This window comes from Myotis myotis, unplaced genomic scaffold (genome assembly GCF_014108235.1).
Source record: "Myotis myotis isolate mMyoMyo1 unplaced genomic scaffold, mMyoMyo1.p scaffold_m19_p_9, whole genome shotgun sequence".
In the NCBI taxonomy this organism is placed as follows: domain Eukaryota; kingdom Metazoa; phylum Chordata; class Mammalia; order Chiroptera; family Vespertilionidae; genus Myotis; species Myotis myotis.
In genome coordinates, this window is record NW_023416401.1 from 50517814 (window position 1) to 50543313 (window position 25500).

The 25500-nt window shown below is 44.2% G+C and overlaps 1 protein-coding gene and 1 pseudogene across 7 annotated transcripts in view; one reads left to right on the top strand and one right to left on the bottom strand.

Annotated features, from left to right (window-relative positions):
• Positions 1-340: 340 nt before the first annotated feature.
• The window catches only part of RNF152 (ring finger protein 152), a 74782-nt gene continuing 49622 nt past the window's right edge, over positions 341-25500 (top strand). Inside the window, exons 1-3 of one of the 7 annotated variants that reach the window (XM_036322703.1) lie at positions 341-603; positions 1810-1933; positions 18526-18603. The gene's annotated coding sequence lies outside the window, so the exon portion shown is untranslated. The remainder of the gene's footprint in view (positions 604-1809; positions 1934-18525; positions 18604-25500) is intronic. The other 6 variants (XM_036322702.1, XM_036322707.1, XM_036322705.1 and 3 more) reach the window with 6 other exon arrangements.
• On the bottom strand, positions 10248-10717 carry LOC118663262 (annotated as a pseudogene).

The window sequence follows — 25500 nt, forward strand, 5'->3', positions numbered from 1 at the left end:
GCCACCAGCTCCCTCCCGCCCTTCTGTCGGCTGAGCTCGGCCTCCTTTCACACCTGCTTCCAACTTAGGTCCCACATTCACGCGTGGGAAAGACCATGTCGAGGTCCCCGCTGAGGTTGGGCCCATGGGGGCAAGGCCGAGGGAGGGCACGAGGGAGAGCGGGCAGCTCCTCACCCCGGAGGTGGTTTGCGATTCCAGACAGACAGACAGATGGACGGACGTCCCAGACGAGTAGGGGGGAGGGGTTGGCGGAGGCGGAGCCGCCGGGGAGGGCGGTACCGCGGGGAGCCGGGCCCGGCCTCCCGCCCCCACCCGCTCGGTGCGTTTGTTGGGCGGTGACACGAAAGCGCCCGCTCGCAGCCCAGCGCCAGGCGGCGGAGTCCGGCCGCGAGCGCGGAGGGCGGCCGGGCAGGTGGGGCGCTTCCCCGCGGGCGGGGCGCGGAGCTGGGGCTGCAGACGCCGACGCCGCGCTCCCTGCGCTCGCCGGGCTCCCGCGCCGCGCGTCTGGCCGAGCGGGTGGCGGGCGCTCCGGGACCACCCGGCAATGCTGCCTCCGCCGCCGCCTCTGTAGGGAGCGCCCGAGCCCGCCGCCGGGAGAGGTCGGTGAGTTTCGGTTTGTTCCTCTGCTCTGTCTCTCCTGGGTCGGGGGCGGCGCGCGGGGCGCGCGGGGATGTCAGCGTCCCCAAGGCTGCCTCGCCCGGAGCGGGAAGCGGGAAAGGGGAGCCGCCGCCTGGTGCATGGAGGGGTACCTTCTGGCCTGTGGATGGAGGTGGCGGGGCCGCAGGGGTTTCGGGGCGGGGAGCGAGGGGCACGGTGGGGAGGCCCCGGGACGCGGGAGGGGGTCCCTGGAGTTGCGTTTGTTGGGAGCGCTGGCGGAGTTGGGCTGTGGACTGGGGTTGGGGAGGGGAATGGCGCTGTCGGCGGCTCCGCCGAGTCCTCGGATGCCCCCTGGAGCTCCGGTCCGAAGGAGCTGTCTCCCGCCAGCGCCGCGCGCGTCCCAGCTGCGCCCCCACCTCGCACACACTCGAGTAGGTCCCCTCGCAAGCCCCTTAGCCCCTTGGTGAGCGGCTTCCCCACCCGCAGAAGTTGCCCTTGCGCGCCCCCTGCGGCCCCACGGCCCCTCCCGGGAGGACGGGGCGCAGTGGCGGGCCAGATGTGGGGGGTCTTTTGTGCCGACCCACGCGCCCGGGGCGCTTGCTCCTGGAAGGGCAGCGACAGGACAAAGCAGGCTGGACTCGTGGGACTCCGCCTGAGAAGCGGCGCCCCCCGATCCCGCCTAGGGTGGGGATGGGTGGGGGGAGCGTGGCATGGTTTTGGGAAGAGTAGAGAAATCGGCCACAGTGAGGGACTTGATGAGGTGGCAGACGGCGTGAAGGAAAGGAGGATGCTCGCGAATGCAGCGCTGGCGTGTCTGTCTGGGCGGGTGATTGGGCGCCCCGCATTCCCATGTAACCGGCTTTACCTAGTAGATTTTGCTAGTGTGTATTCGCCCCAAGATGTTATCCTCCGCTTTCTCGTATTTCGTTCTTGAGGGATTACAGTTGCTAGCAGAAGCCCTACCACCAGAGGAGAACTTGGGGGCGGGGGAGACTGCAGATGAATGGGGGGGGGGGGGAGAGGAGGGAGGTGGTTATTTATCCTGTAGAGACAATTAGAAGCGTTCCGCCCCCTCGCCGCCCGCCAGCCCTCCACACCTCCGCCGCCGTCCCCCACCGCCTCAGTGCACCCCTCCGCCACTGGCCCGGAGGAAGCTTGGATTTCTTTCTCTGCTGCGCGTACCTAACCCCTACTGCATGTATTTCACCGCAGGCTGAACAAAGCTCAGACTCAATTGTGCTTCCTGCTTGTCAGCCTCTTGCCTCCCAAACGAGTACCATTTCCACTTGATGTCATCAGACAGAAGGGGGTGAAAGAGACTCGGTGACAGATTCAGGTAACCCCCCTCTCCCCCCAATAATCTGGGTAGCCGCTTGGGTGTCCCCGGGTCATTTGGGCCAACAGTGCTTTGCTCGGGGCCGTTGGGGTGGTTTCTGCATCACACCATTCCATTCCTACCCGTGAGGAGGATGAGTGGGGGCTGCTGGAAAGAAATCGCCAATGACTTCAAACCTTCCTTTTGAAGAAGTCATTGAGGGCAGGCAGGGTGCGTTTGGGGTTGTGTAAATTACACCTGGTTTCTTTGGATGAGAATTTTGATATAATCAATACATAGTTGTATCTGAATGTGGGGTTTGGATATATGCTGGCTTTCTTATCTGTAGTAATATATTTTGGCTTCAGTGGGACATAGTGTTTGTTGAGAAGGTATCATCCTAAGGCTGATTACAGGTTGGACTGGCGCTCAGTTAGAGCACCAGTCAAATGTAGTGACTTTCTTATGAAATGATATTTCTCCTCCATCCCTTCCTTGTAACAGTGTTTGCAACATCGCCCTGCCAGCTGTAAGTTACTGGGCGGTGGAAGGGAAGGCTGTTGGGGGAGCAGAAAGAACAGAAAACAAGCTTCAGTTAAGTTTCCATTTATAAAGCTGTGAACCATTAGGCTCTCAGTCTGCATTTTATCTTTAGGTTGTTGGTTCTTTTCCAAAAACTCTGGCCTGCTCTTTTCTTTCCAAGGATAGTCCTGTTTTGACGGCAACCTAACCAGATCTGGGGTTATCTTGAAAAAGCTCAATGAAAACGTAACCTTCAGACACAGGACACCTTGGCATTGGCATTTTCTCCTAGAGGGCAGAGTCCCGGCAGCCTGCACAAGTAGCAGGGGATAAGAATGGTTATGGACATGGACGCGGGGTTTGTCTTGTAGGAAGGAGGGGTTGCTGAGGACCAAAGGCTACTGGTTATTGGTGCTCTTGCTCTGCAGCAGTGGCAGCAGCACAGTATCTGTGGCAGATTCTCTCTTCACCATCGCCCCCCCGCCCCCAAACCCTTAAAAAAATAAAATAACTTGAAAGGTTTGTCCTTCAGCTCCAGGGTAGTTTTGTCTTGAAAGGTGACTTTAAAAAATATAGTGACACTGGCATTTATCCTTCTACTGTAGGCATGCAGGAATCACTGGGAGAAGTAGGTGAGTTACCCAGTCCCAGCTGAAACAAAGGCCGAGGTGTTAGAAAGATCAGATGTGTAATGCTGTTAGGATAGAGGTATTTTGACCGTCTTTATGTCAGCAATAATGCAGGGTGTGTGCTGTGTTCCTGCAAGAAGAAAAACCACGTGATGGTGGTAATAGGGAATGTAACAATGCAATAGAAACAAAGGGTGTGGTGTTTTTTTTTTTTTTTTAAATAGAAAAAATAAATACCTCACACACACAATTCCGTATGAGAAAACAGCTACCTGCACATGTAAATGCACATCCAGGAACAAAGATGAACATTGTCCAGTGTTCGGTTTCACTGTGGCTTTAAATTGTGTGCAGTAATAAATCATAATAAAGTGTCATATTGCTGTTCAATTTTTATTTTATTTTTACTTTTTTAGGTGGAGGCTCCCCCGCCCCCAGATGTCTGCAGTAGTGTGTTTAGCTTTAGGCAGGGGCAGCCCTAGAGGTTATTAGACCAACCTTTGCCTCCAGAGCTCTTTCTTCAGCATTCATTTAATTCACTCAGCAGATGTTTATCAAGCACCTAATAGATAAAGGGCCTTGTGATAAGGGCCAAGGAATGGGGGTGTGGTGTGGTGACATAAAAATGAGCCACCTTCAGGGAGCTTATAGGGTGATAGAGAAATGATGACCTGATTCTTGTTAAGTTCAATGGTAGCTAGTGAGAAAGAGTAAGAGGAGGGGGACTGCTGAGGAGGGGGCATTTGACCATTCAGCCTTTACTTGAATGCCTCTTTCATTGGGGTGCTCACTACTTTGTAAGTGACTGGGCCTGTTGTTAGAAGGTGACCTTTTCTTCATAGCCTTTAAACTCTTCAGCTGAATCTCACAAATGGTTAGATTTCACTGCTGTTGAAAAGTCATTCTGTTTTCATTCCTTACTCTTTCAGGGTTTGAATGTGTCCATCCTGTCGGCACCCTCCGCATTTCAAGGTTTTATTCAGTCCCTGCTGCACTTAAATTTTGAAACAAGGTCTGCTTTTCTGAATGATCTGATTTAGAAAACAGAAAGGGGGGGGGGGGAGCTTTGCAGGTTCCTCTCTTTTTAAAATGGTAATGTATCAGCAAGATAGGTTAGGTTATTCTCCAGTAACAAATAACCTCCAAATCTCAGTGGCTGAGTACTGACTCTGGTTTCTTTCGTATGGTGTGTATCCAGTGTGGTCAGCAGGTAGGTCCTGCTCATTGTAGTCCCTCAGGGACCCAAATCAATGGAGGTGTGATCTCGGGTGTGCTTGCAAGATCCCCGCAGCACTGGAAAGGAAGCTAGCCGATCTTGTTTTCATGACATGATCTGACCCAGAAGTGACTTACATTGCCTCTGCCAGGACTAGTGCTGTGACCCCATTTAGCCACAATTCAATATTTCTTGTCCTGAAAAGGGAGAACGGGATGTAGGGGCAGCATGAATAGCTTCCACAAGTGATGTGGCCTGGACAAGTTTATAAAGTGTACCCCTACTGGGCCCAGCTTAGTGCTTTGTAGGTACTGGGCATTACACAAGAATCGAATGAATGAATGAATGAATGAATGAATGAGTGATATGTATCTTAATCTAGTTCTGCCCCAATCTAATATGACTGTACACTGGTCATCAAGTGAAAATATTATAATTTTCTCTCTTTCTGCATAGTTAGTTATTCTGAAGTGTGAAGCCCGGAGATATTTCCAAGGCTGGTTGATTCTAGGAGGTTTGGTGCTTAGCATTATGTAACCAAGAGGTGTTACCTACAGACTTGCCCTCCCTCACCATCTGCCACTTGTCTAAGACTTCCTGAGTTTGTTTGGAACAGCTCAGGGTAGAAAAAGTGGCAAAGGGCCGAGCATCAACCACGGGGTGGCCTCATCCAGCAAAGACTAGGGCAACAGATGGGACCTAGAACAGGCAAGGGTGAGTGTAGGGTAGCCTTGTCATATAATCTTGTCACTTTGATGTTTAGAAAGAGCAATTTGGATGAGAGCTTTTTTGGTCACAGGACCAATAGGACACTCAAGAGTTCTGATGTGTGCGTATTTCCATCAGCAACCAGGGTGACTACGATGGTAAGTTTTAAGGCCTTCCTTGCTGCACTCCCTACAAACAGTTGGGTGAAACAGGCATTGCAAAGAGCTCTGGATCAAGCAGTTGGTGGCTTGTAGAGAGATTTGGCTGTGGGAAGTGCAGATCACTCAAATATCTTGGTTCATGTTGTGATAAATACATGCATGGATTAGAATTTTTAGGATTTGATGAGTACTTTTAGCAAAAGCATGGAATTGAACAGAATAGTATTGCTTCTGACTCAATCAACTCGTTGAAGTCATCTCGTAAAGACAGTTCTCCACAGATGGGTGACAGACTGAGCTGACCGTGAGCCCTCAAGTCACAGTGACTAGAGGACATGAGTGTTGGCCTGAGAACACAGAGGCTGCCCCCTGGCCCAGTGTCCCTTGAGTAACTAAAGGTTGCACCCAAAAAGCTTCTGAAGTGGGGGATGAGCAGCCAAGAGACCAAGTAGGGGAACCAGATATAGCCTTGACCTCCAAGAACCAGTGCGGGGTTGGGCTGAGAGCGAGGACAGACTGAGAGGGAAAATTAAGCCCTGAGGGACTAATCTTAGAATATATTTGGGAAGCTCCAAAACACATTTCTGTATTTTGTTTGGCCTCTGACTTCCCACCACTTTAATTTCCTAACAAAACGGGCCAGGTAGACACTTGTGGAGTGAATATGGTTCCTGGCGCTGCCCGGGGCAAGGTCACAGAGCCTGAAGGGAGGAAGGCGTCGGTTTTCCTGCTCCTTCCCTCATGGCTTCTGGAGCTGCACTGGGTATTTATTCCAGGGGTTGGCCTCAATGATAGAAGTCACAATTTGGATAAAATAAGCACTTGTTTTAAAGGATTTTTTACTTCTGCTTGACTTAGTCATTGTCAGATTTAAAGAGAAAGGCCTCAAGTTGTGTATATGCAACTTGCATTTTCTTTGAGTGCTTCTCAGCCTGGGATTTCCTGGCCTGACCCTGCATGGCTGCTTGAGGCTGAGAGGACATTCCTTGTGGATCTGGGGGGTGGGATTGGGGGTGGTGGAGGGGGGATGGGAGGAGGCTGCTTGTGCTGTGCTGGGAGTGGAGGGGATGAGTGGGAAAAGACTCCTTATTCACCAATTGATTTGTTAATTCCTGCATAGATTAAACTCATTGCAAGTGATAAAAGTTATACCTGCATAGATTAAACTCATTCCTGCATGATAAAAGGGATGTCAGACCTTCATGCAAAAAAGGGATCAAAATGACTAGGCCAGATGTGGGGCAAATGCAGATGCGCCACCTTGGGACAAAGTCGGGCAAAGTCCTCAGAATAAAGTGGAATCACAGATGCCCTATTCTGTGCTCTTTTCTCTTTCTGCTCTTCACTACTTTCTGCTCCTCCCATCTTACTCCTACCTACCAGCAAATGTGACTTTTCTGGCTTAGTTCCCATTTATAAATTCAAATAATCACACTGGATACACTCTTCACTGGACTTCTGTATGAATTGTGGGGATTTTGGTAAAAGCTTTGACAGATAGACACTGTGGAAGTAGGGAACATTGTTATTATATTGATATTCTGTTTATGAATGGGTTAACTGTCCCTCCCTAGTGACAGTCCCCACCTTTCCCTTAATTTCCACCCCCACTGCCCCATCCTGACTGAGAATCTTGTTTCTCTCTGGGCTATTACAGTGGGTACCCTCACCTCCTGGCTTCCCACTACCAATTTATATTACAAATACCCTTACAATGGTGTGCTGTTCTAATTGTTTGTTCCCTTGTGTAATAGCCTTCAGTGGCTTATGGTTTTTGTTGTTGTTTGTTGGTTGTGGGAGGGGGGAGAAGCTCATATTCTTTTCTTAAAAGCTATTTCAACCTTGACTTGCTCTGCCTGATTTTAAACCACCCCATTAGCTTGGATGGTTAACCCACTGTTTCTCAAAAACACATTGCATAGCCTCTTTCTTAATTTTGGAACATTCTGTGGCCTACGGAGTCCTCTGTCTATACCCCATCTTTAAAGGTCGATTCCGCTCTTAACTTCTGTGAAAAAGTTAACTCTATCACTTCAGAACTTACCAGTCCTTCACTCCAAAGTTCTTTGGCAAAGTTGCCTCCATCTTTCATTTCATTCAACATTCACTCATTCATTTTACAGAGGGCACTTATATATTGTCTTGTATCATCACCTAAGATTGATGTGTCTTTTTGTTTCTGTTTAATTGCAAAGAACAGAAATCCACTCAAGCTAAAGGGAGGGGTATTGAAAAAATGTCTCAGGATGTCTTTTCTCATCAAGCCACACATCACCAGAGCAAGGACTCTTCCAGTCATTGCTGAGTGGGGGGAGAGGTGAGGGCTACACATCCCTCTTTGAGCTGGTAGATGTAGAGACCAGGTCCAGCAGGATCTCAGTTCCTTTGCAAAATCCTTAAAGATAAAGACTTGATGAGGTTTGACCCTACTTGTACCTCCCCCCATGTTCATACAAAGTAAGGGCTCAGTAAATAATCATTCACAATACAGAAATGATTTTGACCTACTGTGATAAAGGAATTATAGATACTTTTGGTCTGTAGATTTAAAGGAACTTTTAAGAGAGACTTATTTTTAAGAGCTTTGCCTACTTGCATTAATAATGATTAAAAATTGAATCAAATTAGAGCTGCCAGGCTACAGCCTGCATACCAATGGTTGGGAGGAGAATGGTTTCTATGAGGCTCATCGTGCTAACAAAATGAATTGTTATTGACAGTCAGTTTTTCAACTTCAGTTAGCCGGCTTCTTCTAAAGCAACGACAAAACAAAAGCACTCTCTTGGTGACATAAAGCAAGCAGTATTAGAACTTTGCACCCCACCTGGTCACCCCACAATCTCAAGGAGCAGACTGTGCTGTTAGGGTTTGACACCAGTGGGTATCAGTTGCCTACAACTGGCTAACGTATCTTCCTAATTAACTTGTGACCATAAGTGCCTTTGTGACAGGCATCTGGTTTACCTCACTTCTTTGGAATATCACCCACCTGATAGAAGATCTTTTTTTAAAAAAATATATATTTTTATTGATTTCAGAGAGGAAGGGGGAGGGAGAGAGAAAAACAGCAATGATGAGAGAGAATCATTGATCCATTGCCTCCTGCACTCCCCCTGCTGGGGTTCCAGATGGCAACCCGGGCTTGTGCCTTTGAGTGGGAATCAAACCTGGGACCCTTCAGTCTGCAGGCCAGGATGCTGTATCCACCGAGCCAAACCTGCCAGTACTAGAAGATCTTCTTTAACACTTGGAATGCTTGATCATTATGGATAGTATTATTATGAAAGAGGGAATGTGCTCTATTGCTTGGAGAAAATGGCCAGGAATACATTAACATTAAAATGTTCTCAGCTTGACAAATAGTGAATGGAGCTAAGATAAATGTCCCCAAACAAAGTATTTAGTGTGACATTCTTTTGCAGTTGTATTGCTCTGGGGTAGGTTTGCAAATTGCTTCTTTACAGGTTAATATGAGATTAAAAGTGGTTGGAGAGCACTGGATAGAGCTCTGTACTTTGTTGAGAGAATTTGCCCCTTTGTTGCCTGAGACATAAGGATTACTGTCATTTCATGTGGTACCAGCTAATTCAATCATGCAGGTAGAAAGCCATTTTTAACTGTGGTAAGTATCTGTCGATCCATTACTGCTCCACACGGATGCTTCAAAATACATCTATTCACATGTGGGGGTGGATAAAATAGCATTGGAAACACTGAACATCAGTGACTTAGGTATACAATTGTTTTTATTAAATTTACTTAAATATTGAGTGCTTACTGTTTGCCAGGCATAATTCTGCACAATTCTAATTAAAATACCTGACTTGCTGTAACTTAACATGTGAACTTAACTCATAATTAATTTGATTTTCTGCTTTTTAGGCAATGTCAAAGGTAAAAGTGCAGAGAATAAAAGAAATGAATCTGATATTTTTCTCTCTCAATTCTTGATTCCCTTGCCACATATGCCCACATTACTTGATTCGAATTCAGTTGAGTACTTAAAAATATGCTGATTTTTACAGAAAGGAAGGGAGAGAGAGAGAGAGAGAGAGAGAGAGAGAGAGAGAGAGAGAGAGAGAGAGAGAGAGAAGATTTTTTGTCTTATTTATTTATGCATTCATTAGTTGATTCTTGTATGTGCCCTGACTGAGGATTGAACCTGCAGGGGATTAAACCTGAAACCTTGGTGTATTGGGACGATGCTCTAACCCAGTGGTTCTCTACCTGTGGGTCGCGACCCTTTTGGCGGTCGAAGGACCCTTTCACAGGGGTCGCCTAAGACCATCCTGCATATCAGATATTTACATTACGATTCATAACAGCAGCAACATTACAGTTATGAAGTAGCAACGAAAATAATGTTATGGTTGGGTCACAACATGAGGAACTGTATTTAAAGGGCCAGAAGGTTGAGAACCACTGCAACCGAAGTGCCAGGCCAGGGCTTCTGAAAACATTTTCAAGTGAGAGGAGTTTGGGTTCAAATGTGAGCTCTGCCACAATGACCTTGAGTGAATGGTCTGACTGAACCTGTGTTTCTTCATCTGTAAAATGGGAGACAATCAACCTCGTTGAGTTATTTAAGAGTGAGATCATTCATATAAAGCGTTGCCTTATACATCACAAGTGCTACATACATGGAAATGTGATTGAAGTCCCATTTTATTCAGCGTCTACCATCCAGTCATTGTGCTGGAAATCTCAGGATGAACAGTCTTGGTCCGGAAGAAGCTCTTAAACTAGCCATGGAGATAAATAACCACATCCAAAAAACTACAGCCTTTGGCATTTATGAGGAATTTCTTTTGTGTCATTGTCATGAGAGCCTTTGTAAAGCTTTGTTTAAATGGCCCAGAGTTGAAAATGATAGGCCATCTCGGGAGGAAGCCAGAGAGAGCTGGTTCTGAGACAGCCCACAGCCAAAGGACACCACCTTTTTTCTCCTGTGGCTTCACTCCTTCCCAGCAAAACAAAGACCTCCTGCAAGGGACCTCCCTTTCCTAGGGTCTGGACTCAGTTTGTGCAGGACTAAGAGGATATCTGGGTGGAGAGACTTTACATTTAATTTATTTTATTTTATTTTATTTATTTTAAAGTACTTGGACATTTTAATGAACTCCCCTCCATGTAGCTTCAAGCTACCAGGACACAGGCCCCACCAACACCCTAAATCTTCTCCTCGGCTCTTCTGCTGAAGAACTTGGCCTTCACAATGACAGGCTGCTTTGGGAGTTTCCCTTCCCCAGAACTTTGTAGTAGCCCGATCGCACCACATCAGTGATGGGAGCAACTCCAGTCTTGCTCTTGGCAGCATTCACCCGTGTCTGCTCACTGACCAGGGTCCACAGTTTATCAAGGTTGACAGCTGGGCAGAAGCTCTGGCTCCTCTTCAAGTGGTAATGCTTCATACCCACTTTCCCAAAGTAACCTGGGTGATATTTGTCGAAGTTGATCCTGTGATGATGCAGGCTACCCCTCCCAGGTGCTTCCTGTGCTTGCGGATGCGGCCGTGGCCGTGGCTGACGTGGCCCCAAAGTTTTCGGGTCTTCCTCAGTCTGGATGGCATGTCGGTGGCCGAGTTGCAAGAGCGAGACTTTACATTTTAAAACCAGAACAATCCCAGAAGACCCAGGGTAGTTTGCTCACTATACTTAGGGGTCTTGTCCTTGTCCTTGTCCTGTGGTTGCTCGGAATCCTGAGTCAGGCTTTGTGGATGTTATACATCGTACACATAACAGCCACCCTCTGAGAAGGGGCAGGAGAGAACGGGCAGGATAGACAGGTGGAGGCAGTGTGGCTTTGTCGGTCCCCTAATTTATGAATCTGCTTTTTGGAATGGGATTATTATTATTTTAAGGAAGATAGCTGTTTAATAAAGGCAAGAGAGCTAGACAATACAAGTTAAATGTAAAGTTAATGGGATCTTTCAGAAATTACACTTCAACAGTTGTGCTTGGTAGGGTTGTGTGGCACAGGACTTGGTACACTGCAGGCACCTGTTGAAGGAATGGTGTAATCAATTCTTCAGAAATAATTTGGAGAGCGGGGTTTTAGTTCCTCCTGGGTTCTGCTTGTAGGATTTCAGTCTGGGCCCTTTGGTAGCTAATTCGAAAATGCATGAACCTACATCTGCTCTGGGTTCCTCGGTGCACTGATGTCTGGAGTGTATTTATGTGTGAGCCTCTGCTCTTCTTGACTATTTTTTTTTTCTTCTTGGTGGAACCACAGGATGCTAGCAGACAAGATGCCTTTTCCTTTTGCAGCTAGGATGCTTCTGGAATGTGCCCATGTTATGAACATGAGCATAGTGTGGACTGTGATGGGGGTGCTTGTGAGCACAGTGCCCAGAGCTTTCCTCCCAGAGAGACTTCTTAGTGAGTCTGTTCATGCCATGAGGGGCTGGGAAGGGAACCAGGCCTGTGCCGAATTACTGAGTGGAGATGTCTGAAGCCCTGACTCCAATTTGCTGGTATTCCTTCTCTCTGAATCTCTAACTCGTGAGATTGATGGTGTGTGGGTTGTTTTGAACTAATGACAATTTTAGCTTCAGGCTCAAAAAGACTTCTGCCCTCCCCTTTTACTACCTAGAACACTTGAATTAGGACGTTGGCCATAGTAAGAGATTATTTTTTGACCCACCTATGTGGCAGGCAACTTTTATTTACTAAACATCTGCTCCGATCATCCTGCCATGAGCTTTTGAAGCCCCCCCAAAGTGCATGACCTCGTCCCTAGCTCAGGATGTCTTACAGACCTTTCTGCCTCTTTCTGCCTCTGAACCTCTCGTGGGTGGGGGGTGGGGGAGTGTCTCTGACTTTCTGTTTTTGGTTATTTCCTCTTGCTAATCTTGTCTCATGTCTATTTGATTATTAGACCATCCAGAAGAACCTGGAGGGCAGAGAAAAGTTTATTCCACCCCCTCAATGGCAACAGATAAAACCCTTAGATAAGCCACCATTTTTCTAGTGTTTAGCTGATGTCACAAACAATAACCCTTTGTGTTGTTTCTTCTTTGGAAGTGTAACTGGTTATCTGGAGGTGTTAGGTTGGTGCGGGCTGGACCTGCAGCCTATTGCCAGCAACAGTCATGAGCTGGCTGGTCGCCAGTTCTGTGAATCCCATCCACAGAGCACCTGAAGGCAATTGCTAGACATCTACGTCACCCCTTCCGTCAGATTTCCCTGTAATCGTTATGTCTGCCAAGATATATTCATTTATGTTCCCAATAAGCCAGAGTTCTTCATGGTCTATTACTTCGTCTAAGATAAAGGGGAATCTTTTAGGCAAACAGAATTCATTTAATAAATTACCTTTATTTCTGTACACAAAATGAAAAACATCAATTCAAAGAATTAGTGTTTCTTTGCAGTCAGTAGTTCACTTATTTTTCCAACATTGGAATCAGGTCTATCAGAAATTAATGCTTCACACACCTTGGATTTATGACAAAATAACATATAAAGCATTTGAGAATTGCATCCCTTGGTGGTCATACTTCCCAATAAGAAGCTCATTTACAGAAAAATGTCTTCACTAAGAAGTTAAAAAGAACATGTCGGGTTTTACCCCAGACTTATTTCACCTTATTTGTGGAGCCTGTAGATGCAGCAAACCCTCTCTTTAACATGCTCCTTAGAATAACTTTTAGAATTCCTTGTAAATTAGAAGGGCTGTAACAATCAGTTGTGAGGTCTAAGTAGGATTCAGCCTGGTTCTAGTTGCCTCAGCTTTCATCTAATTCCTTACCTCTGACTTATTGCAAAGGGCACTACCATTAGATTCTGTTACTGCTTTTGGTACAGGTGAATGGGGTTTCACTTAGACTAAAATCTTAGAAATAAATGACTGGTGGACTGCAATCTGGAATTCTTGTCCCACCATAGGAGGAAGCGATTCTGAACGTGCTGGCTCCCCTCTTGGTTCTGCAGTCCACTTCCCTCATTTTAACTTCTCCTTTGAGATTCTGACTTGTAAAGAAACAAATTTCTTCCTTTTATGAGGCTTTTTAGTAGTAGGTGACTGGTGTGTTCAATATAATCTATAGTACTTAACAGCTCAATATACTTGGTTTTCCCAAAGCTGATCACAGTTAAAATAAGACAAGTAGAAAGAGAGTGAGAGAGAGAGAGAGACAACAGTTTGAGGGAGGAAGAATAAGTAAGGAGACTAAGAAGGGTAAATATTTGTGTAGGAATATGGCAATTTTAAAATTCAATTTAGCTTCAAAATCAAGAAAAACTGTTATTTTACACTGTTGTTGGCTCTGGAATTAAAAACATCTTGCCCAAAGCAAATTGCAATTGTTCTTAATGTTCTACAAAATGACATGGAAGTTGATCAGATATTTTCTTTCCCAAACTATGTTAGATTCCACAATTTATAATAATTTTGGGGTTGGGGGACCTAACTGTAGTACAAGGATAATAGTATTTAGATATTATATGCTTTAAGTATAGTACTAAGTACTTTAAGCCTGTTATCTGGGAGGTAGCTGAGCCTAGAAACTTACGTGAGTTTATGCCAGAGCCCGGATATGCCAGAGTCCAGACAGTCCATGCTCTTAACCTCATCTTGGGACCCACATTCACCACTGGGATTAAGAATTGGAAGAGGTGAAAACTTAAACAGGTTCAATGTAACATAATTTAAGAGGTTTGACTTCTAAACTGTCTTGTCTTTGGGAAGATGGATGGTTTTGGTGAACCACCGAATCGATTTGATGTGATTTTGAGGCCATGTTGTTTGAAAGAGTTGGTGATGGAATATTTTGGGGGGAATTTGCAGTGAGATTTCTGGTTATTACCTGAGGTTTGCCCTGTGCTAACAAGTGTCTGCAAAGTGTGGTGGTGTGAAATGTTTCTGGAGGGACCACTCTACAGAATGTAGGTGTGAGAGATTCGATCAGCTGCTAGGAGCTGAAAACATTCGTGAATACAGCATTAAAACATGTTTCAACAAAAATCTCCTCCTATCCCAGTTACTATTTTCTCCCATATCAGAAAGTGGAATAAATCATATCCTTTCATATTGTCTTTGCTTTGTTCATGCAGTTCCCTTTCCCTGGGTCACACCCTCACAATACCCCCTCCACCCCAAACACACACACACACACACACACACACACACACACACAACCCCCACAACATCTTCATGGAAGTTGTAACTATATTCATCAAGATTTCCCTCTCATTTCACTTGCCCTATGGGTGCTCCCCAACCCTCTCAGACAGAATTAACTTTCCTTCCATTTGTTCTTTTTAATCCCACTTACGCCTGTGTATGATAATTCTAAATATGGTTGTGCCCCTGCTCCATTGTGAATTCTTTGTCCTTAGGGACCTTGTTTTGTTTAGGAGTTTGGATGAATGAACAGAAGCAAATGAATAAACAAACTATTGATAATGTGGATTTGTTGGGATTAATTTGAGTGTATGTTAGTGGAAAATAGTGGTAGACCTGAGCGTTGTTGTGTGATTGTGGCAACTGGCTAGATCAGGGGTGGGCAAACTTTTTTTTAAAATATATTTTATTGATTTTTTACCCGGGACCCTTGAGTCCGCAGGCTGATGCTCTATCCACTGAGCCAAACCGGTCAGGGTGGGGGTGGGCAAACTTTTTGACTCGAGGGCCACAATGGGTTCTTTTTTTTAAAAAAATATATATTTTATTGATTTTTCACAGAGAGGAAGGAAGAGAGAGAGTTAGAAACATCGATGAGAGAGAAACATTGATCAGCTGCCTCCTGCACATCTCCCACAACCCAGGTACATGCCCTTGACCGGAATCGAACCTGGGACCTTTCAGTCCGCAGGCTGATGCTCTATCCACTGAACCAAACCGGCTTCGGCCACAATGGGTTCTTAAACTGGACCGGAGGGCTGGAACAAAAGCATGGATGGAGTGTTTGTGTGAACTAATATAAATTCAAAGTAAACATCATTACATAAAAGGGTACGGTCTTTTTTTTAGTTTTATTCATTTCAAACGGGCTGAATCCGGCCCGCGGGCCGTAGTTTGCTCACGGGACTGATTCTGACTGACAGGATAGGATGTATGTAAAGATGAGAGGCAGTTAGGAATGGGGTGCCTTTTGCACACTTGCTCTCTTTCTGGTCTGCTGGCCAGCTGCAGGGGTGAATGCTGAAGTCCTAGGTTATGATGGAGCCACAAGGTGGAAGGAACCTGGGTCCTGAATGACAGTGTGGAGCAGAGCCTCCCTTACAAAGCTGCTCTGGAATGCAGTGTTAAGAAGAGATTAAGGCAAACCATTATTGCCTTACTCCAATGAGATTTTGGGGTGTTTATTTTGGCAGTCAGTCTATCTTGCCTAACCTCTCACACTTGGAATGAAGATACCTTGCTGAAGCAGCCATGTTTGTATTCCAACTAGGGAATGAAAACAGAGATTCCAACCTTGGAAAAAGAGACAGATTTTTTGTTTGTTCTTGTGTAGCATCAGTCTTATTACCATAATTCTTATAATTCCTATTTTTATCAGAAAATGAGATGATGATACATGTGAATTTGTTATTCTGCCACTCTAATCATTATGACATATCAGTAATGAACTATAAGTAATTTTAGTAAAAAATAGTAAAGCATCAAGTGTCCTAGAAGTTTTCATTTTACTATGTATGAATATGTACCTGCAATGCAAGTTCAGGTTGAGATATTTGTGGCAATTTATGTCTGTGTTCTAAAAATTTTGAGGGAAAATGACAGATGTTGGTACCCTCTAGTTACAGCTGTTTCCCACACCGCTAATAAATCACTGTATGATGTGATGGCCTTTGAAACGGACTCATACATGCGTAGTGTTACTGAATGCTGTGGATTAGTGTCCTTTAAAAAGCTCAACTTAAAACCTTGCTTATCAGACTCAATTCAGTGCATAGTTCTAGATTTCTTTTGCAGCAATTAATTGCATTTGTGGTGTGTCTATGCAGAGCCACTGACCAAAATGGGTAAGTCAATGGGCTTCATTTGGCACCCATCTGGATGACAACAGTGGGGTTGTTTATGGCAAACAACGGCTGTTTGTGGGCCAGCCCTCAGTGGCTAAAAGCTTTGTGTTTGATTCAGTGGTCTTGCAGCCTGCTCTGTTTTCACAGCATTCAATCAATTGTACAAAGAGCCACCCCTAGTGAATCCCATCCTACCTGTCAGTCAAAGGATCCTTGTCAGGGAATAGAGCAAATCTGACTTGACGATTGTAAGATGGTGAAGTCTCTCTAGTAAAAATCTGGCTAGGTATCTAAGCTGTCAAATATCTGGTTCCTGTTTTTTTTTTTTCTCTCCCCATAGAAAACATTTTCACAATGATAATAAGACTAATGAACACGCATGGCACTAATTGTGTGCCAGGCTCTAAGTCAGCGGTTCCCATCCTGTGGGTCGCGACCCCTTTGGCGGTCGAACGATCCTTTCACAGGGCTCGCCTAAGACCATCCTGCATATCAGATATTTACATTACGATTCATAACAGTAGCAACATTACAGTTATGAAGTAGCAATGAAAATAATTTTATGGTTGGGTCACAACATGAGGAACTGTATTTAAAGGGCCAGAAGGTTGAGAACCACTGCCTAAGTGTTTTGCATATAGTATGTGCATAATTCTCACAGTCTTATTAATATCTCTACTTTAATTTATTTATAAGTAATTGAAGCACAGGGAGACTAACTGACTTACTCAAGGTCACAAAGAGAGTGTCAGAGCTGAGATTAGAACCCAGAGTTTGAATGGCTTCAGAGTTTATGCTAGAAGCCACTGTGGTATGCTACCTCAGATTTGTCCTTCTGTTAAGGAGACTCCCTTTCTCTGAGATGTCCTGTATTTTGATGACTTTAAGTAGCTAATATCTGTATATGATGATTAAACAAAGTTATTAATATTATTACATGGGCTTATTTCTTTTGCATGGGTCAAACATAATTTTCCAAAGTAGCTATCAGCTGATACTCTTATGTCTTCCATAACTCTTGGCATAATGCCTCCTCATAAGAAAGTGCTAACTGCCCTAACTGGTTTGGCTCAGTGGATAGAGCGTCGGCCTGCGGACTGAAGGGTCTCAGGTTCGATTCCGGTCAAGGGCATGTACCTTGGCTGCGAGCACTTCCCCAGTAGTGGGTGTGCAGGAGGCAGCTGATCGATGTTTTCTCTCATCGATGTTTCTAACTCTCTATCCCTCTCCCTTCCTTTCTGTAAAAAATCAATTAAAAAAAAAAAAAGACGATTCTTTAAAAAAAAAAAGTGCTAACTTACTTAGAACATTGGTTTGGTTATTTTCATGCAGAGATGCTCCTTTAGAAGGTTACCCCTGTAGGAGTAGGAATACAGGTACACAAGGAACTCAAATGCCAGGTGGTTCTGGATGAAGTGCTATTGGAGTTTAGAGAGTGAAAGATTACTCCTTGCTCGAGGTTTCAGAATGGCTGGATAGAAGAGGCAGCATTTGATGATGTCCTTGAAGGGAAGGCAGTAATCTGGACATGTGGGCAAGTGGAGTGGTGTTCCTGCAGTACCAAGGTGGTAGGGGTGGGTGGATCATGTCTTCTGGACAACAAATAATGCAGTATGACTGGGCCATAGAGCTGTGAGCCAGACTAATAAGAAAAAGATGAGAAATGTTGGTGGGAACAGGGGTTTTGGATTTGTTTGGCAGGAAGCCATTGGTGGTTTGGGGGATGGGAAGGATGTGGGTATGAAGCTGTATATTCTGAGAGAGAGAGCGCCGAATCCTAACCACTAGACCACCAGGGAACCTTGTATATTCTGAAACTTAATTTGGCAGCAGGCGATATGGAGCAGGAAAGGACAAAGGTGGGGAGACCAGCCCAGGTCCAGAGAAGATACGGTGAAGACCTGGACGCCAGGGGAGGGTGACAGGAATGGAAAGGATGTGTGAATAAAAGACACATTTTAGAGACAAAATTAGCAGAATTTTAGAGACTGATTAAATGAGAGGTGGGAGGTAAACAGGTTTTCAATTCTGAAGTACTGGATGGATAATGGTAACACATATAAAATTGCATCGAAAAGGCCAGATTTCAGAGAAATCAAAAGTTCAGTTTGGAAATGGCATTTAGTAGATGTATCAGAGCTGTGCCTTTAAGAGTAATCCCATCCAGATGGTCATTATGAGTCTGAGGTTGAACCACGTTGCCAAGTGGGGGAGAGAGCCTCTAGGGAGCTGGCTGTGGAAGGACATAGGCCTAAAGAAAAAAGTCTAATTTCTGGAGCAGAGGACACACATTTATTGAAAACTAGGAGTGATATGTGACTTCATGTTCTGGTGTGGCTTAGTGTATATTTATTATCCCCAACTTAGTTATGATTTTTCCTAGATTTAAAATATTTAAAATGTTTTGCAGACCATGCGTGAAGAATGTTCCATTCCGAACTTTGCCTGGGATATTGGGAATCTGGTTGGAAGACCCTCTGCTCATCTGGTCTGTCTGCTAACTCATCAGCCCCAGCTGTGCTGCAGGCAAGCCTGCCTTCCCCTTCTTGCCTCCTTTAGGATACTTGCCTTCTTGTTCTTCCTCTGTCCTGTTCAAATCCTAACTCTTCCGTTAATACCCTACTCACATTTTATCTGAATCCTAGATGATTGCAGCTGACAATGACCTAGGCTGCCTCCTACATCTCACAGATCTTAGTGTATGTCCTGGGGATGGCCAGGTGCTGACCTGTGGTAGATGTGTGTCCTTTGATGGCTGTGCCTGCCCTATACATCTTTTTTTTTTTTTTAATATATTTTTATTGATTTCAGAGAGGAAGGGAGAGGGAGAGAGAGAGAAACGTCAATGATGAGAGAGAATCATTGATCAGCTGCCTCCTGCACACCCCGCAACTTGGGCACGTGCCCCTGGCTGGAATTGAACCTGGGACCTTTCAGTCTGCAGGCTGACACTGAGCCAAACTAGCTGGGGCCTCTATGCATCTTTGCATTCCAGGTACCTGATTTATATATATATATATATTACCAGTAAATGTTGTCATGAATTGTTATATCTCTAACTTGTTCTTTTTTAAAAATATTATTGCATTTTATTCAGAATGTTGAGATATACCTTTTAAATTCTTTAAAAAAAAAATCTTTATCGTTGAAAGTATTACATAGGTCCTTAGTTTCCCTTCATTAATCTCTTCCAGCCCGTTCCCATCTTCCCCTGCACCTAGGCCCTCACCACCTCATTGTCCATGTTCACGGGTTATGCACATAGGCATACAAGTGCATTGGTTGATCTCTTCCCATTCACCCTCTCCTTTCTTCCCTCTGAGGTTCAGTCTGTTCATGCTTCTATGACTGCAACTAGTTCTTAATCTCTGTAGAGACTACAGTGATCTTCCACTTTTTTAATATTCCCCCACACTATTTGGGCTATGGTATCTTCATGCTACTGGTTGGTTAAGGACTATGTCAGTGATGGTGAACCTATGACACGCGTGTCAGAGGTGACACGGGAACTCATTTTTTTGGTTGATTTTTCTTTGTTAAATGGCATTTAAATATATAAAATAAATATCAAAAATATAAGTCTTTGTTTTACTATGGTTGCAAATATCAAAAAATTTCTATATGTGACACGGCACCAGAGTTAAGTTAGGGTTTTTCAAAATGCTGACACGCTGAGCTCAAAAGGTTCGCCATCACTGGACTATATCATCAGGAACTTTTCTTTTCTCTTGGGGAAGCCCAACATCTTGGTAGTGGATTCTTGTACCTTCAGTGAGTTAGAAGTATGATATATTGGTTACCACCATTGGCTTAGCTTATTATATTTGTCTACTATTCAAAAGACATAGTGGCTATCTTGATTGAGTCTTCTCTTCAGTCAGTTAATGCTCTGAGACAGTGGCAGCAAGGGGATTGGATTAGAGCAAATTACCCTGATTTTGCCTTTGGTTTTATGTAAGATGTTGGGGGTAGGTTTGCAGGAACCAAAATATACTCAGAGACCAAATGGGTAACACGGTGGTAGAAGCCAAAAATTAGTTTTAATATTCTAAAATTAATCAGACAAAATTCACGTAATACGGTACGTGGGATGGCTGTGAACCAACAGAATGAAACTGCTTATTAAGGTAGATTTGGAAAATACTTGGGAGTGCAATGGCTCTAATTTTCCTTTCATCAGATTTGTTTACTAATACGATCTCATTTTTGTCAGTCTCAAAAAGCCTCTAGTAATCAGTACCAATTAGTTAGAATCTGATACCAAGCATGCTGGCCTGTTCCATTTTCTCAGAGAACAAATCCACTTTCTTTGGGTTTTGGAGAAAGAACTCTTATGCCTTCAGAGAATGTGTGGACTGATGTTCATAAATGACTTTTAAATATATATATATATATATATATATATATATATATATATATATATTTCAGAGAGGAAGGGAGAGGGAAAGAGAGATAGAAATAAAAATGATGAGAGAGAATCATTGATCGGCTGCCTTCTGCATTCCCCCTGCTGGGGATCGAGCCCACAACTTGGGCATGTCCCCTTGACCAGAATAGAACCCTGAACCTTTCAGTCCGCAGGCTGACATTCTATCCACTGTACCAAAGCGGCTAGGGCCATAAGTGACCTTTGAATAATCGAGTTTAATACATTGTCAGAAAAAGAAGCAAATGGTACTGAAAGACCCACCGCTGTAAGGGAGAAGTAAAGAGAGAGAAACATCAATGATGAGAGAGAATCATTGATCCGCTGCCTTCTGCATGCCCCACCCTAGGGATCAAGCCCGAAACCCAGGCATGTGCCATGACCAGGAATTGAACCATGACCTCCTGATTCATAGGTCAATGCTCAACCACTGACCCACGCCTGAGTAAAATTTTAAATATTGAATATCTTTGAATTGAGTTTATAAGTTGAAGAGATAATTGCTGATATGGACTTGGCAGTAACTAAATCCAGAGCATTTGTGAAGCTCTAAGTTACCCAATTTAATTCTCAGAATAATTTAAGAGTAAGTTCTGTTTTTGTCCCCAGTTTTTGGATGAGCAAACTGAGGCACAGATAAGTTTAGGAGCTTGCTCAAGATTATGCTGCCAAGGGCAAACCCGATAGAAATCCCAATCTGATCAATGGTAGCATTGGTATGTCAGTCCATTACAGCGGATTTTCTTTTTCTCTTCTTTTTTTTTATCCTCACCCGAGGATGTATTTATTAATTTTTAGAGAGAGGAACCGGGGGGTGGGGGTGGTGGTGGTAGGAGAAACATTGATGTGAGAGAGAAATATCAATCTGTTGCCTCCAATACATGCTCTAACAGAAGATCGAACCTACAATCTAGGTATGTACCCTGAATGGGAATCAAATCCTTGCAGTGCAGACAGCTAAGCCACTCAGCTGAGCCCGCTGAGCTACAGTGGGTTTTCAGACTTTGCAGAAGTAGTTACTGTAGCAGGAGAAGAGGGAGAAAAGGGAGAAGAAGAAGAAGAAGAGGAGGAGGAGGAAGAAGAAGAGGAGGAGGGGGAGTAGGAGGAGGAGGAGGGAAGGAGGGAGGGAGGAATCAGAAACAAAATATACTAACAATAAATGAGGGGGAGGGGCGGAGGATGAGCTATCAGAAACAAAATATACTAGCAATAAATGTCTCCAGTCATTAATTTCTGGATATAAAGATGAACATGATATTAAAAATGAAATAATAAAAATATTAGCATTTTAATTTCATTCTCTCTGTGCTATATTCATGGTAGAGTTGTGAGTAATTATCTTCTTGTGGCTGTGTTGTTTCCACACCAAAATTTCATCTGGAAATTGTAGTGCAACAAATAGCTGCTGAAATCATGATGGCAGTGATTATGTCCATGACATAATTGTGCAAGTACAGAATGATGAGGTTATTCTGAGGGAAGTGCTTTAGTAGAATGGTGAATGCTTTTCAAATGTAGGACAAGCCAGAAAGGAAGAAGGCCTAATTATGGGTTTGTAATATATAATGGAAATGGATGAGTTTTCAGGACTGTTTTAAAGATTAAAAATTAGACAGCTCAGAGTTCATTCAGAGTTTTTAACCAAACCATTAGTGATATTTTCAGCTCTGGTAGTAAGTGTTCTGTTTTTTGTTTTTTGTTTTTAATTATGTTTTTATTGATTTTTAGAGAGGAAGGGAGAGGGATAGAGAGATAGAAACATTGATTAGAAAGGAACATCATTGATTGGCTGCCTGCTGCATGCCTCCCACCAGGGATGGATCCCACAACCTGGGCATGTGCTCTGACTAGGAATTGAACTGGTGACCTCTTGGTTTCTGGGTGGACACTCAACCGCTGAGCCACACTGGCTGGGGCAACTGGTAGTAAGCTTTTAAAAAACATTGTTAATCTCTAGCCTGTTCTGTGAAGTCTCCATTTCCAGTGTTGGGAGTGACTCACATCACCAGGTTTGCTGCCTTCTCTACTTCAGGGTCCCTCTCTGGAGTCTTCTTCTCAAGAGGTTTTAGCTTTTGCCATGAACATATCTAGGTATTGGGAGCTTACCATGCCCCAAGTAAATTGTTTCCATTTTAAAGTTGGGAAAACCTTGAGACTGAATGTGAGGTAGTATTCTACAGATCACAGGTGGGTAGAACATGCCAGGCTGCTCACCCGGTCATGCTCGGGAATCAGTCTATGCCCGCCTGAGCCCTTCCTTCTGGCAGTACGTTAGCAGCACACCACAGGACACCAGTGTGACCTCACCCTGGGGGCCTGCAGTGTCCATGGTTTCACCATTAGAGATTCCTTCCTTGTGGGGTGAAAACAGCAGGAATTGTGGTCACTTGGTAGGCTGAGGGCTATGTCCCTACTCTGTGACTTATTTATCAGCCTTCTGATTGTGAATAAATGACCTCATTTAAGATGAGACCAGCAATACCTATCTTGGGAGGTCACAGTGAAGGTTAATAATGGTCACGGTTGTGTGTGGAGCCCTTGCAAGGTGTCAGGTGCTTTTTAAAATATTATGTATATCTTAGTTCATTAAATTCTAGAAGGCTAGCTAATCATTTGAGTCCGGTATGTACCAGCCCTATTGGGATGCAAGTGCAGAAAGAGCGGGAGTATAAAAAAGCAGAGCACAGGTTGTAACAGTACTAGGCACTGCTGAGACTTGGGGAGGGATGGTGGCAGGGACTCCAGAGGTGGTAGGAGGAGTAAGGTCAGCATCAGAAACGGAGCAGGAGGTGTGGACACGGGAAGACACAGGCACTCACTGTCATCTGGACCGTTTGCCTGGGATGGGCCAGGCCCTCACCTGGCTTCATTTTTCTTATTTTGGATTGAAGAAGTGAGGTCTATAAACACAATGGTAGGAAAATAGGACATTGATCCTTTTTCTTTCTTGGTTAACCTTAAAGATCTCTTTCTTCCCACATCCTTAAGAAAAGGTAGAGAGAGAAAAGTGATGTCCTGAAGCAAAACCTAAATGGAGTGGGGCTTGGGTCATATTCGGCTAAGACACAAACACCAGACTGGACCTTGGACCCATGGAGTCAGCAGGGATTTGAAGTCTTTTCTCAAGGGGAACAAGCCAGCTGTGAAGGACCAAGGGGTGTGGGGACAGACCTGGGCACCTGAAAGGAAGGTGTGGTCTCCACCCTTTCTTGCTTGGGTAAAAGGAAACCAGAGCAGACAAGAGCATTTGTTCAAAAAAAGCTATGTGGGAGGCAAGGAGATGATGTGTATGATATGAAGTCGTTTTCTTTTTTTTAATTTTAAAAATTTATTTTACTTTATTTTTTAATCCTCACCCAAGGACATATTTATATTGATTTGAGAGAGAGAGAGAGAGAGAAACATTGATGTGAGAGAGTAACATTGATTGGTTGCCTCCCATAGGCTCCCCGATCAGGGATTGAACCCACCATCTAGGTATGTGCCCTAACTGGGAATCGAACCCACAACCCTTTGGTGCAGGGTACGATGCTTCAAACAACTGAGCCACCTGGTCAGAGCTATTTACTGATTTTTAGAGAGAAAGAGTAAGAGAGTGAGAAAGGGAGAGAAACATTGATTTGTTGTTCCACTTATAAATGCATTCATGACCAGCGATTGAACCTGCACACAACTTGTGTGTTTAGGGACGATGCTCTAACCAACTGAGCTATCTGGCCAGGGCAACATGAAGAATTTTTTTTTAATGTTGTGCTTATGTATATTTGCAAGAATAAATCTCACCCTCTGAGCAGTAAAGCCTATTTCTCTTTGGAGTGCATGTCATGTCTGCAATGGAATTTGGCCCCGATGGCTTCCTCTATGCTTTTTACTCCCCACCCCCACCCCTGTCTCTAGAATTCTGACAGCAGGGGATTAGTGTTGAATATGTGTCCAGTAAAATAATGTTCTTATATTTTCAAATTATTTCTTTCTAAGAGAGGGTGAGTGAGGTTTGGGAGAAATGGATGGATATGACTGACAAGGTATATGGTGTTGCCTAGTCTGAGTCAACCCTTCCTGGGTTGAATTCTGAATGAACAAGCTCAGCGTATAAGTCTTTATCAGAAATTACAAACATGCACAGTGAATACTAATTTAACTGTTACTCTCATGGTTTCCTGCTGACATCTGCTTACACAAGCTTTCTAATTTTTTGCTTTTGTATTGTTGCTTGTATAGTTAGCAGTGGATAGAAATTTTCCATTTCCATGGATTTTACTAGTTAGAACTTTGTGATAATTGAAATGGTTAAGAGTGGGGTTTACTTTAGCTGGTCCCACTGACAAAGAAATGGAGAACCTAGGGTAGGCATTGGACAAACAATATTACCTGTAAGACCTTAGAATGTTCAAAAAAGCTTTCCAAAAACCTCAGGTGTTTATGACAAAGACACCTGAGTTACAGTTGTTCTCTTTGCTTTTTGTACTTAAAAATGATAAATACTTATCTTAAAGAGGGAACCCTAAGAACCTTAAGGATAAGCAATTTCTTATCAGTCCACTTTTAAGTCATGCGTGAAGAATCCTGGATGTTATTGACCTTTTTATGAGGTTGCCTTGGTAATGCCTACTCCTGACTTTCCTGCATACTTTTCTGCTCTGCATTTTTCCTCCACGTAATTACAAAGCAGAGTACTGATTTATGCTTTTTATTCCTTTGCAATTGCTTCTAAAGCTGGGACTGATTCTCCTGACCTGACGTGGCCTTTCAGGATCCTGCGGGTCAGCTGAGGGTGACCGGCTGGACTTCCCTCCATCCTGGGGTCTCTCAGCTAACACTGAGCAGGTGTGGCTGCTTTTGAGACATTGCATAAACAATGGAAAAAAAGAAATATTGGAAAATATTTTTCAGTGCTTTTTTTCTGGGAGGAACACCCTTAAACATAACAGACATGTGTTGTAAGCCTTCAGCAACTCT